The 13,477-nt window shown below is 41.7% G+C and overlaps 1 protein-coding gene and 1 pseudogene across 1 annotated transcript in view; one reads left to right on the top strand and one right to left on the bottom strand.

Moving 5' to 3' along the window:
• Positions 1-13,477, top strand: part of MRAP2 (melanocortin 2 receptor accessory protein 2) — a 123,591-nt gene that overhangs the window by 518 nt on the left and 109,596 nt on the right. The gene's annotated exons all lie outside the window — the stretch shown is intronic.
• On the bottom strand, positions 9,717-10,733 carry LOC140636385 (heterogeneous nuclear ribonucleoprotein A1-like; annotated as a pseudogene).

The following is a 13,477-nucleotide window of genomic DNA, read 5'->3' as shown; positions in this document are numbered from 1 at the left end:
ACATGGGATGCAACACACCAAGATTGGGATCCTACCGGTGAGGCAGTGGCTCCATACCAGGCAAGCCAAGAGGGCACGTTAAGCTGATTCCTCCCCCTCCCCCAAGCACTCAGCTCTCAGAATGGGGTGTCACTTGGAAAAGCTTGCTGTTCCCCAGAACAGTCCCTGTCCTCAGAACATTCATGTCCAAATCTTTCTGTGCATGTATTTTTAAATTTCTCTTGGATGAATAACTAGAAGTTCAATTACTGGGTCATATGGTAACTATATATTTAATTTAAAAAAAAAAACTATTTTAGGGATACGTGGGGTGGCTCAGTCAGTTAAGCATCCAAATCTTGATTTCGGCTCAGGTCCTGATCTTGGGGTCCTGGGACAGAGCCCCGCTCAGTGGGGAGTCTGCTTGTCTCCCTCTACCTCTGCCCCTCCCTCTGCTTACATGCCCTCAAAAAAGTAAATCTTTACCAAAATACCACCTTGTTTTCTGTATATATTTCTATGCCTAATGTAGAGACAAATATTTACTAGTTGGATTATTGTGCTTTTGAATATACTGTTTCACACTTTGAAGAAAATGCCAGGATTTTTTTGCCCCAAAAGTATTTGTGCCATTTTACATACAGTGTTGTGTGTGACTTTGTTTATCCTGCATCCTCACCAACTTTGAATTATTAGTCTTTTAAATTTTAGTGTATGGTATCTAAAAAAACACATGCTATCTTATTGTGTGTTTTTTTTTTTAAGATTTTATTTATTTATTCATGAGAGACACAGTGAGAGAGAGAGAGGCAGAGACACAAGCAGAGGGAGAAGCAGGCTTCATGCAGGGACCCCGACATGGGATTCAATCCTGGGACTACCGGATGATGCCCTGAGCTGAAGGCAGACAATCACTGAGCCACGCGGGCATCCCTCTTATTGTGGTTTTAACAATACACATCTGTCTGATGTTTGGTAATATTAAACATATCATCATGTGCTTATTGGCCATCGGTATATTGTCTTTCGTTAGGATGTCCATTTAAATCGGCCCATTTTTAAAAATTTTTTTTTCTATTGGTGTTCAATTTACCAACATACAGAATAACCCCCAGTGCCCGTCACCCAATCACTCCCACCCCCCGCCCTCCTCCCCTTCTACCACCCCTAGTTCATTTCCCAGAGTTAGCAGTCTTTACGTTCTGTCTCCCTTTCTGATATTTCCCACACATTTCTTCTCCCTTCCCTTATATTTCACTATAATTTATATTAGTGAATATAAATGTGGGGAATATTTATATTCCCCACATGAATGAGAACATATAATGTTTGTCCTTCTCCGACTGACTTACTTCACTCAGCATAATACCCTACAGTTCCATCCACGTTGAAGCAAATGGTGGGTATTTGTCATTTCTAATGGCTGAGTAATATTCCATTGTATACATAAACCACATCTTCTTTATCCATTCATCTTTCGTTGGACACCGAGGCTCCTTCCACAGTTTGGCTATTGTGGCCATTGCTGCTATAAACATCGGGGTGCAGGTGTCCCGGCGTTTCATTGCATCTGTATCTTTGGCGTAAATCCCCAGCAGTGCAATTGCTGGGTCGTAGGGCAGGTCTATTTTTAACTCTTTGAGGAACCTCCACATAGTTTTCCAAAGTGGCTGCACCAGTTCACATTCCCACCAACAGTGCAAGAGGGTTCCCTTTTCTCCGCATCCTCTCCAACATTTGTTGTTTCCTGCCTTGTTAATTTGCCCCATTCTCACTGGTGTGAGGTGGTATCTCATTGTGGTTTTGATTTGTATTTCCCTGATGGCAAGTGATGCGGAGCATTTTCTCATGTGCATATTGGCCATGTCTATGTCTTCCTCTGTGAGATTTCTCTTCATGTCTTTTGCCCATTTCATGATTGGATTGTTTCTTTGGTGTTGAGTATAATAAGTTCTTTATAGATCTTGGAAACTAGCCCTTTATCTGATGTGTCATTTGCAAATATCTTCTCCCATTCTGTAGGTTGTCTTTGAGTTTTGTTGACTGTATCCTTTGCTGTGCAAAAGCTTCTTATCTTGATGAAGTCCCAATAGTTCATTTTTGCTTTTGTTTCTTTTGCCTTCGTGGATGTATCTTGCAAGAAGTTACTGTGGCCGAGTTCAAAAAGGGTGTTGCCTGTGTTCTCCTCTAGGATTTTGATGGAATCTTGTCTCACATTTAGATCTTTCATCCATTTTGAGTTTATCTTTGTGCATGGTGAAAGAGAATGGTCTAGTTTCATTCTTCTGCATGTGGATGTCCAATTTTCCCAGCACCATTTATTGAAGAGACTATCTTTCTTCCAATGGATAGTCTTTCCTCCTTTATCGAATATTAGTTGACCATAAAGTTCAGGGTCCACTTCTGGGTTCTCTATTCTGTTCCATTGATCTATGTGTCTGTTTTTGTGCCAGTACCACACTGTCTTGATGACCACACCTTTGTAGTAGTACAACCTGAAATCTGGCATTGTGATGCCCCCAGATATGGTTTTCTTTTTTAAAATTCCCCTGGCTATTCGGGGTCTTTTCTGATTCCACACAAATCTTAAAATAATTTGTTCTAACTCTGAAGAAAGTCCATGGTATTTTGATAGGGATTGCATTAAACGTGTATATTGCCCTGGGTAACACTGACATTTTCACAATATTAATTCTACCAATCCATGAGCATGGAATATTTTTCCATCTCTTTGTGTCTTCCTCAATTTCTTTCAGAAGTGTTCTATAGTTTTGAGGGTATAGATCCTTTACATCTTTGGTGAGGTTTATTCTTAGGTATCTTATGCTTTTGGGTGCAATTGTAAATGGGATTGACTCCTTAATTTCTCTTTCTTCAGTCTCATTGTTAGTGTATAGAAATGCCACTGATTTCTGGGAATTGATTTTGTATCCTGCCACGCTACCAAATTGCTGTATGAGTTCTAGCAATCTTGGGGTGGACACTTTTGGGTTTTCTATGTAGAGTATCATGTCATCGGCGAAGAGGGAGAGTTTGACTTCTTCTTTGCCAATTTGAATGCCTTTAATGTCTTTTTGTTGTCTGATTGCTGAGGCTAGGACTTCCAGTACTATGTTGAATAGCAGTGGTGAGAGTGGACATCCCTGTCTTGTTCCTGATCTTAGGGGAAAGGCTCCCAGTGCTTCCCCATTGAGAATGATATTTGCTGTGGGCTTTTCCTAGATGGCTTTTAAGATGTTGAGGAATGTTCCCTCTATCCCTACACTCTGAAGAGTTTTGATCAGGAATGGATGCTGTATTTTGTCAAATGCTTTCTCTGCATCCAATGAGAGGATCATATGGTTCTTGGTTTTTCTCTTGCTGATATGATGAATCACATTGATTGTTCTATGGGTGTTGAACCAGCCTTGTGTCCCGGGGATAAATCCTACTTGTTCATGGTGAATAATTTTCTTAACGTACTGTTGGATCCTATTGGCCAGTATCTTGTTGAGAATTTTTGCATCCATGTTCATCAGGGATATTGGTCTGTAATTCTCCTTTTTGGTGGGGTCTTTGTCTGGTTTTGGAATTAAGGTGATGCTGGCCTCATAGAACGAATTTGGAAGTACTCCATCTCTTTCTATCTTTCCAAACAGCTTTAGGAGAATAGGTATGGTTTCTTCTTTAAACGTTTGATAAAATTCTCCTGGGAAGCCATCTGGCCCAGGACTCTTGTGTCTTGGGAGGTTTTTGATGACTGCTTCAATTTCCTCCCTGGTTATTGGCCTGTTAAGGTTTTCTATTTCTTCCTGTTCCAGTTTTGGTAGTTTGTGGCTTTCCAGGAATGCGTCCATTTCTTCTAGATTGCCTAATTTATTGGCGTATAGCTGTTCATAATATGTTTTTAAAATCGTTTGTATTTCCTTGATGTTGGTAGTGATCTCTCCTTTCTCATTCATGATTTTATTAATTTGAGTCTTCTCTCTCTTCTTTTTAATAAGGTTGGCTAATGGTTTATCTATCTTATTAATTCTTTCAAAGAACCAACTCCTGGTTTTGTTGATCTGTTCCACAGTTCTTCTGGTCTCGATTTCATTGAGTTCTGCTCGAATCTTTATTAACTCTCTCTTCTCCTGGGTGTAGGATCTATTTGCTGTTTTTTCTCTAGCTCCTTTATGTGTAAGGTTAGCTTTTGTATTTGAGTTCTTTCCAGTTTTTGAATGGATGCTTGTATTGCGATGCATTTCCCCCTTAGGACTGCTTTTGCTGAATCCCAAAGATTTTGAACGGTTGTATCTTCATTCTCATTAGTTTCCATGAATCTTTTTAATTCTTCCTTAATTTCCTGGTTGACCCTTTCATCTTTTAGCAGGATGGTCCTTAACCTCCACGTGTTTGAGGTCCTTCCAAACTTCTTGTTGTGATTTAGTTCTAATTTCAAGGCATTATGGTCTGAGAATATGCAGGGGACGATCCCAATCTTTTGGTATCGGTTCAGACCCGATTTGTGACCCAGTATGTGGTCTATTCTGGAGAAAGTTCCATGTGCACTTGAGAAGAATGTGTATTCAGTTGAGTTTGGATGTAAAGTTCTGTAGATATCTGTGAAATCCATCTGGTCCAGTGTATCATTTAAAGCTCTTGTTTCTTTGGAGATGTTGTGCTTAGAAGACCTATCGAATATAGAAAGAGCTAGATTGAAGTCACCAAGTATAAGTGTATTATTATCTAAGTATTTCTTCACTTTGGTTAATAATTGATTTATATATTTGGCAGCTCCCACATTCGGGGCATATATATTGAGGATTGTTAAGTCCTCTTGTTGGATAGATCCTTTAAGTATGATATAGTGTCCCTCTTCATCTCTCACTACGGTCTTCGGGGTAAATTTTAGTTTATCTGATATGAGGATGGCTACCCCTGCTTTCTTTTGAGGACCATTCGAATGGTAAATGGTTCTCCAACCTTTTATTTTCAGGCTGTAGGTGTCCTTCTGTCTAAAATGAGTCTCTTGTAGGCAGCAAATAGATGGGTCCTGCTTTTTTATCCAGTCTGAAACCCTGCGCCTTTTGATGGGGTCATTAAGCCCGTTCACATTCAGTTACTATTGAGAGATATGAGTTTAGTGTCATCATGATATCTATTCAGTCCTTGCTTTTGTGGATTGTTCCACTGAACTTCTTCTTAAAGGGGAATTTTAAGAGTCCCCCTTAAAATTTCTTGCAGAGCTGGTTTGGAGGTCACATATTCTTTCAGTTGCTGCCTGTCTTGGAAGCTCTTTATCTCTCCTTCCATTTTGAATGAGAGCCTTGCTGGATAAAGTATTCTTGGTTGCATGTTCTTCTCATTTAGGACCCTGAATATATCCTGCCAGCCCTTTCTGGCCTGCCAGGTCTCTGTGGAGAGGTCTGCTGTTACCCTAATACTCCTCCCCATAAAAGTCAGGGATTTCTTGTCTCTTGCTGCTTTAAGGATCTTCTCTTTATCTTTGGAATTTGCAAGCTTCACTATTAAGTGTCGAGGTGTTGAACGGTTTTTATTGATTTTAGGGGGGGGGATCTCTCTATATCCTGGATCTGAATGCCTGTTTCCCTTCCCAGATTAGGAAAGTTTTCAGCTAGATTTTGTTCAAATACATATTCTGGCCCTCTGTCCCTTTCGGCGCCCTCGGGAACACCAATTAAACGTAAGTTTTTCTTCCTCAGGCTGTCGTTTATTTCCCTTAATCTATCTTCATGGTCTTTTAATTGTTTGTCACTTTTTTCCTCAGTTTCCCTCTTTGCTATCAACTTGTCTTCTATGTCACTCACTCGTTCTTCCACCTCGTTAACCCTCGTCGTTAGGACTTCTAGTTTGGATTGCATCTCATTCAATTAATTTTTAATTTCTGCCTGATTAGCTCTAAATTCTGCAGTCATGAAGTCTCTTGAGTCCTTTATGCTTTTTTCTAGAGCCACCAGTAGCTGTATAATAGTGCTTCTGAATTGGCTTTCTGACATTGAATTGTAATCCAGATTTTGTAACTCTGTGGGAGAGACGACTGTTTCTGATTCTTTCTTTTGAGGTGAGGTTTTCCTTCTAGTCATTTTGCTCAGTGCAGAGTGGCCAAAAGCAAGTTGTACTGGGAAAAGGAGAAAAAGAGGAGAGAAAGAAGGAAAGAAAAGAGAAAGAGAAAAAAAAGGAAGAAAAAAAACGAAAAAAAAAAAGAAGAAAAAGAGAAAGAAAAAGAAAGAAAGGAGAAAAAAGGGGGGTGGGGGAAGGAAACAAATCAAAAAGCAAAACAAAAAAAAAAAAAAAGAAAAAAAAAAAAGAACCACCGGGGAGTATCTTCTGATACTGTGTACTTTAAGTCCCTTGGCTTCCCCTGGAACTTGTCCGTCTAGCTGGTCTTCTGGGGGAGGGGCCTGCTGTGCTGATTTTCAGGTGTTAGCACTGGGGGGAGCTGCTGTGCCCCTGCCTGGTGCAGGGCTCAGTGGGGGTTGTTTACCCCTGAGGCCGCAGGAGGAACAGCCCCAGTGGCGGGGCAGCTCTGGAAACCTGGATTCAGCTCCCGCAGGAACTCCGGAGCTCTCCGTCTGCAGGGCCTGGAGGCTCCGGGGCGGGGCCGCTGATCTGCTCAGCTGGGGCAGGAGCGTCCTCGCTGTCCTGGGCCCTCCCGGCCTCTGCCTGTCCCGGGGGAGGCCGGATCTTGGGCTGTGTCCTGGTGCCCTGTGCTCCGGGGCCTGCGCTGTTGGATTCGCGCTCCGGCCCCGCAGCCCCCTCCGCGGAGCCGCCCCCGAGCCCCCCCGAGCTGCTCCCGCCCCGCAGCCCCCTCCGCGGAGCCGCCCCCGAGCCCCCCTGAGCTGCTCCGGGTCCGCCGTGGGCGCTGCAGCCCTTAGGGAGCTCGGCGCACTCTCCCGGGGCGCAGGTGTCTGTTAGTGTCCCCGGGAGCCCGAGGGCATCCCCGCCCTCCTGGGTCCTGCTCCAACTCCCTGCGAGCCCCTTTCTGCCCGGGAAGGTCGGTGCAGCTCCTGCGTCTCCGGGGCGGGGCTCTCCTGTCCTGGGGACACTCGCCCCGGCCTCAGCCCGGCTCCTCGCGGGCCCCTTCCCCTTGGAGGCCTTTTGTTTCTTTATTTCTTTTTTCCCGTCTTCCTACCTTGATAGAAGTGCAAACTCTTCTCACTGTAGCATTCCAGGTGTTCTCTCTTTAATTCTCAGGCCGAATTCATAGATTTTCAGGATAATTGGAAGGTTTTCTAGGTAATTTGGTGGAGACAGGTGACTTGGAGACCCTACTCTTCCGCCATCCTGCCCCTTCCCTCTCGGCCCATTTTTAAGTTGGATAGATTTCTTGTTGCTGAGTTGTAAGCATTCTTTCTATACCCTGTGCACACACATCTCAGATATATTTTGCAAGTATTTTCTTCCACTGCGTGACAGCAAATCATGTGTGTTCTCACAGCTATTAGTGCTTAGGGCAAAAACAAGCTTAGAGACATTTAGATTTGACCAAAATAAAAATGTACAATAAATAAGAGTACAGGAGGTGACTGTGAAGTTGATCTGCAAATGACTACACTTCTAGGAAGATACCTCTAGTTGGGGGACACTAGATTCTAGAGGGGCCAGGCCGACAATTAGGGCCATGATGCAGCACCTGCAATTCTGCTTCACTGGAAAACACTTTACATACTGAGCATCATAACTCTGCTATGGTGAAGGCAAATAGAAACCATCCAGAATTCCTGTAAGCTCGGCCATTAGGAGGAACAAACCACTTATACGTAGAACATTTTGTCCATTGCTTTATAGCAACTGGGCCCTTGGAGGTAAATCTGAAAATGAGCTGGCAACAGTTTTTCTCCAATTCAAAGAGCTTATGTTCTGAGTTGGGGATTCCTAATCAGCCATGTCAGCCCGTGGTGATTAGAACAGGAAAGGGGGTGTTTTTATTTGTAGTGTTGGCTGAAGTAGCCTGCGTAGACTTCATTACAGTTCCATTTCCTCGCATTTAGACCATGCAGAGGAAAGTGGTTGTGTTCGGCAATTGCTCTTTAAATACGTCTAAGGGAAGAGGCTGCTGAAATTTTTAGTAGAATATATTCAGGTGTTTGTTATGCTGAGGATTTCCCACTTTCTGAGCAAGTTAATATTTTATTTATACAAGAAATGTCACAAGGCAATTCTCAGAGCAGCCACGTTCTTGTGCTTTTCAGAAAAAAAAAAATTTCCAGAAATCATTACACATCTAGATTTCTATCATTAACCTTTCATATATTAAGTGCGGCATTTTTAATATATATATACTTAACATTTTCAATCTTAAATTTATTATTCAAAACCTTTGATGTAGTAGAAATTCTGCCCAATAAACCTTTAGAAGAAGGAGTCTCCCTCACCCAGTTAGGGAGTGGTAAAGGAAACCAAAGATCGGGTTCTCTGTTCTCACTGGGCTTTCAGGAAGAACATAGCACAAAAGTCAAAAGCAACATGTTGCAGATCCCATCAGCTCTCTCCTAACCAAACCCTAGAGCTCTGCCCCACTGAGTTGAACGGACTCCCGGGAAAAAACACTGTTCCTTGGAACCCCACCGCACTAGATTGGATTGCAGGGGAAGGCCTTAAATTCGGGTACTGCACAAGGTTTTCCGTGAGTTGTGGAACAATATTCTTGTGAGAGATTTTTTCACCCTTAAAAGTTCTCCTTTTTGTTCTGTTGGTCATGAAATCTTAAATAGTAGTAGCTAATATGTATATAGTGCTTTTCAATCAACAAAGCAACTTCCAGCAACACTCGCAGGGGGTGCTGATAAATGTTTAACAACAGCTCTCAAAACAAACAGCCCTGGGATGCAGAAACTGTCAATTTCTGTGGTATAAATCTTTCCACTATGGTCAGTTTCAAATGCAAGGTGACCGAATGTGGATTTGGGAAAAGATGGGCACCATTGGTTCTGCCCAGAGGGTAACCGTCTCAGGGAGTTTACAGACCTGGAACTGTGCTTATTTTCATTTAACTTGAACAAACGCGATGAGGTTTTGTGATGAGGCTTACAGAAGCTAAGTTGTGAGTTGGAAGTGGTGGAGCTGGGACTAGAATTCAGGTGGTCTGGTTGGTTTGCTAGAAGTCACGCAACTGGTGGGAGCTACTTCAGGGCATCAGAGCCAGGTGTTCTGAATAGGGTGGCCTCACTTCTAAAGAAGCTCTCTGAAGAAGCCATCTGTATGTCTGTTTGTGTCCTCTCATTTCTTAGGAGAAAGGATGCAAATCGTATCATTTCAATAGATACAGAAAAAGCATTTGACAAAATACAACATCCGTTCATGATAAAAACCCTCAACAAAGTAGGTCTAGAGGAAACGTACATCAACAGAATAAAGGCCTTAAATGAAAAACCCACAGCCAACATCATACTCAAGGTGAAAAACTGAAAGCCTTTTCCGCTAAGGTCGGGAACAAGACAAGATGCCGCTCTCACCATTTTTTTTTAAATACACACATATTCAGTGTCATGATCAGCCTATTAACAATCAACAGCATGGGTGCAAAAACAAAACAAAACAAAACTACATTAAAGCCCTTTGTCAGAATGCTTTATACTTTCCACAGAACAGAAACTAAAATAATCTGTTATACTGTTAGTCACAAATGCAGTCCTCGAGTTTTTTGCCCATCCGCACGAGTATTGTCTAAAACATGTCTTTGTAGAAGCGAGGCCCTTCCACCACTGTGCTTGGCTGAGTTCACAAATCTGTTGTAACCTGTAGCTTTCCAGTCACTTCTCTGGCTCTTCTCTCCTGTTAAGCTTTGTTTCCTGGCGTAATGAAAACCTTCTGGCACTGCCATAGCTGCTACTGCTGCTGCTGCTGCTGCTGGAACCACCATAGTCACCTCGGTTTTGTGGTTTGGCAAAGTATTGGCCTCCACCACCATAGGGGACAGAGCTTCTGCCTCCAGAATTTCCTCCTTTTATGGGTCCAAAATTTGAGGATTGATTGTGGTATTGCCAAAATCATTATAGCTTCCGCCACCTCCAAAGTTGCTTCCATCATTACCAAATCCGTTTTAGCCATCCCCACTGCCTCCATATCCACCATGACTTCAACTGCCACTGAAACCACCTCACTCACTGAAGGTCCCTCCACGACCAAAGTTGTCATTCCCACCAAAACCATCTCCATGATCACCACCAAAGTTTCCAGAACCACTTGGATCTCTGGTTAAATGAAGCACTAACCTTCTCTTGCTTAGATAGGGCTTTCCTTACTTTACAGTTGTGGCCATTCACAATATGGTATTTTTGAATGACAATTTTGTCTACAGTCATGGTCAGCAAATGTTACAAAAACAAAACCTCTCTTTTTGCCACTGTGTCGGTCAATCATGATCTATCACTTCCATTTTCCCATACTATTCAAAATAATCTCTTAAGTGATGTTCTTCAGTGTCTTCTTTAATGCCACCAACGAAAATCTTTTTTCACAGTTAAGTGGGCACCAGGTCTTTGAGAATCTTTTCTTGAGACAGCCCTCTTTGATTCCACAACTCTTCCATACACCTTGTGTGGCCTTGCATTCATGGCTGCATCCACCTCCTCCACGGTGGCGCACGTGACAAACCCAAAGCCTCTGGAGCACTTGGTGTTTAGATCTCTTATTACCACACAGTCTGCAAGCATTCCCCATTGCTCAAAATGGCTCTTCAGACTTCCATTGCTTGTTTCAAAGCTCAAACCTCTGATGAAGAGCTTCCGTAGCTGCTCAGGCTCTTTGGGAGACTCTGACTTAGACATGATGGTGGTGGTAGGGGAGACTTTAAGGATGCTTACTGGGCAGCATCCACGGGCAGAAAAGACTAACAAACGTATCTCCACTCTCACCACTTTTATTCAATATACTACTGAAAGCTGTAGCCACACCCATCCCATCAGGCCATAAAAAGAAATAAAGGCATCCAAATTGATAAGAAGTAAAACTTTCACTATTTGCAGATGATATGCTGCTATATATAGAAAATCCCAAAGACCATCAAAAAACCACTATGCTGATAAATGAAGGCAGTAAAGCTGCAGGGTACAAACTCAATATATAGGAATGTGTTGCAGTTCTATACACTAATAATGAAGCAGCAGAAAGAGAAATTAAGAAAATAATCCCATTTACAACTGCTTCATAAACAGAGATAGCCAGGAATGGTTCAGTTTAGGAATAAACTTAACCAAAGAAGTGAAAGATCTATACTCTGAAAACTACAAAACACTGATGAAAGAGTTTTGTGGTTTTGATGAAAGACATTCCATGCTTCTGGATTGAAAGAACAAATATTGTTAGTGTCCACACTACCCAAAGCAATCTGCACACTTAATGCAATCTCTATCAAAATACCAACATCATTTATCACAGAGGTAGAACAAACCTAAAATTTGTATGGAACCACAAACAACAACAACAACAACAACAACAACAAAAAACCCAGCATAGCAAAGTAATCTTGAAAAAAGAAAAAAATGGAGGCATCACAATTCCAGATTCAAGTCATATTACAAAGCTGTAGTAATCAGAATGGTATGGCACAAAAATAGGCACATAATCAATGAACCAGAATAGAAAACCCAGGAATGAACCCACAATTATATGGTCAGTTAATCTCTGACAAAGAATGAAAGAATATACAATGAGAAAAGGACAGTATATTCAACAGAGGGTTGGGGAAACTGGGCAGTAACATGCAAAAGCATGAAACCGGACCACTTCCTTACACCATACACAAAAATAAACTCAAAATGAATTAGAGACCAGCATGTGAGACTTGAAACCATAAAAATCCTTGAAGAAAGTACAGGAAGTCATTTTTCTGACATCATCCATAGCAACATTTTTTGACATAGGTCTCCTGAGGCAAGGGAAATAAAAGCAAAAATAAATTATTGGTACTTCAAAATAAAAAGCTCTGCACAGTGAAGGAAACAACCAATAGAACTGAAAGTAAACCTACTGAATGGGAGGAAACCTTTGCAAATGATGTATCCAATAAAGGGTTAATATCCAAAATATGTTTTAAAAACTCCATGTATGTCTTTATACTTTTCTGCGTATGTACATAATCTTAAACAATAACCCATGGAACATAATTATACTTTATGTTTTAAAACTCTGTGAATAACATTGTGTATGGTCTTCTGCTACGTGCTTTGCTTTAATAGCACGGTTTAGGGGATTAATGCACATCAATAGATGTGGCACTAGTTCATTCATTTTAACTGTGATACAGTATTCCATTATTGTATAAATATATAACATTTAAAAAGTCAGTTCTTCCATTGTTAGACATTTAATTGGTTTCCAATTTTTTACCATCCCCAAATGGTTAATTGTACATGTCAGTCTTGTTCATACATATGAGAATTTTCTCTGGAATCCATACCTAGAAGTGGAATTTCTAGGTCACAGAGGGTGTGTGCACCTTCAGTTTTGCCAAGGCAAACAAGTCCATTTTCAAAATTGACTGTGTCAGATTCCCTGCCCAATGCCAGCGTATGAGAGTTCTCTTCAATCTGTATCCTTAAGATGCTTTTGACTTGTCTGACTTTAGGAATATTCCAGATCTGATGGATATTAAATAGTCTCAGTGTCATTTTTATATGCAACCCCCTGATGTGTTGGGCCTTTATTCACCTGTTTGCTGTCAGGTCCTGACTCAACCTTTCTCTCTTTCTATCCTGGAGGGAGCTCATCTCTGAAAAACATTTCCCAAGGTCCCTTGCCAGCTGCCTTCCATTTTCATTCAGCAAATGGGAAGCACATGTAGGAGATTGAAGGGGAGAAGCCAGGCTCTTTCTCCCTGTGTACTCTGCTTCCGGTGCGGTCTCCAGCAGGGCTTTATGTCCTCCAACATCCTAGCTTCTTTTGTTCGGTCCCCCTAATGACTACACCTCTGCCCAATGGCCCTCTTTCCCTTCAGTGACTGCTGGGCAGCCTGAGCCCTGGATTCTGAAAATACCATCTCTCTTTGCTTTCCCGCCTGGGGGTTCCTGCAATTATGTTTCCTGGTTGCATTACCTTCTGGTTGTCAAAGCTTCTACTAAATTTAAATTTGAGTAGTAGTTTTCGTGTCATTTAAAAATCCTTTTCTACCCAGAAATTTGTACTTGTATTTTATTTATCTAACTTGTGCATTTCACATTTGCATGTAACTTTGTTCTTCACATTTCAGGTATTTAGCTCATGTGAATGGACTTTCAAATGTGGTGTGATACAAGGTCCACCGTTATTTTTTTTCCTACGTGTAACCAGTTTTCCTACAATCAGTGTACTGGGGTTGCCTCTTACCAACTCATGAGAGTCCATTGCTAAATCCTTGGGAATTTTGTTAGTCTGGCTGTAAGCACATCACTGGCTTATAGTGGTCACAACAGGAATATTTATACCACAGCAGTGGGCAAACACTACAACTGAACTCCCCTTCCAACCTGGGGAAACTGTTCTTTATCATACTAACACGCTACTGCTCAGAACTCTTTATCAAGAAACTTATTGT

This window comes from Canis lupus, chromosome 7 (assembly GCF_048164855.1).
Source record: "Canis lupus baileyi chromosome 7, mCanLup2.hap1, whole genome shotgun sequence".
Taxonomy (NCBI): domain Eukaryota; kingdom Metazoa; phylum Chordata; class Mammalia; order Carnivora; family Canidae; genus Canis; species Canis lupus.
Note: the sequence above shows the minus strand (reverse complement) of the source record. Positions and strands in the feature narration are given on the sequence as shown.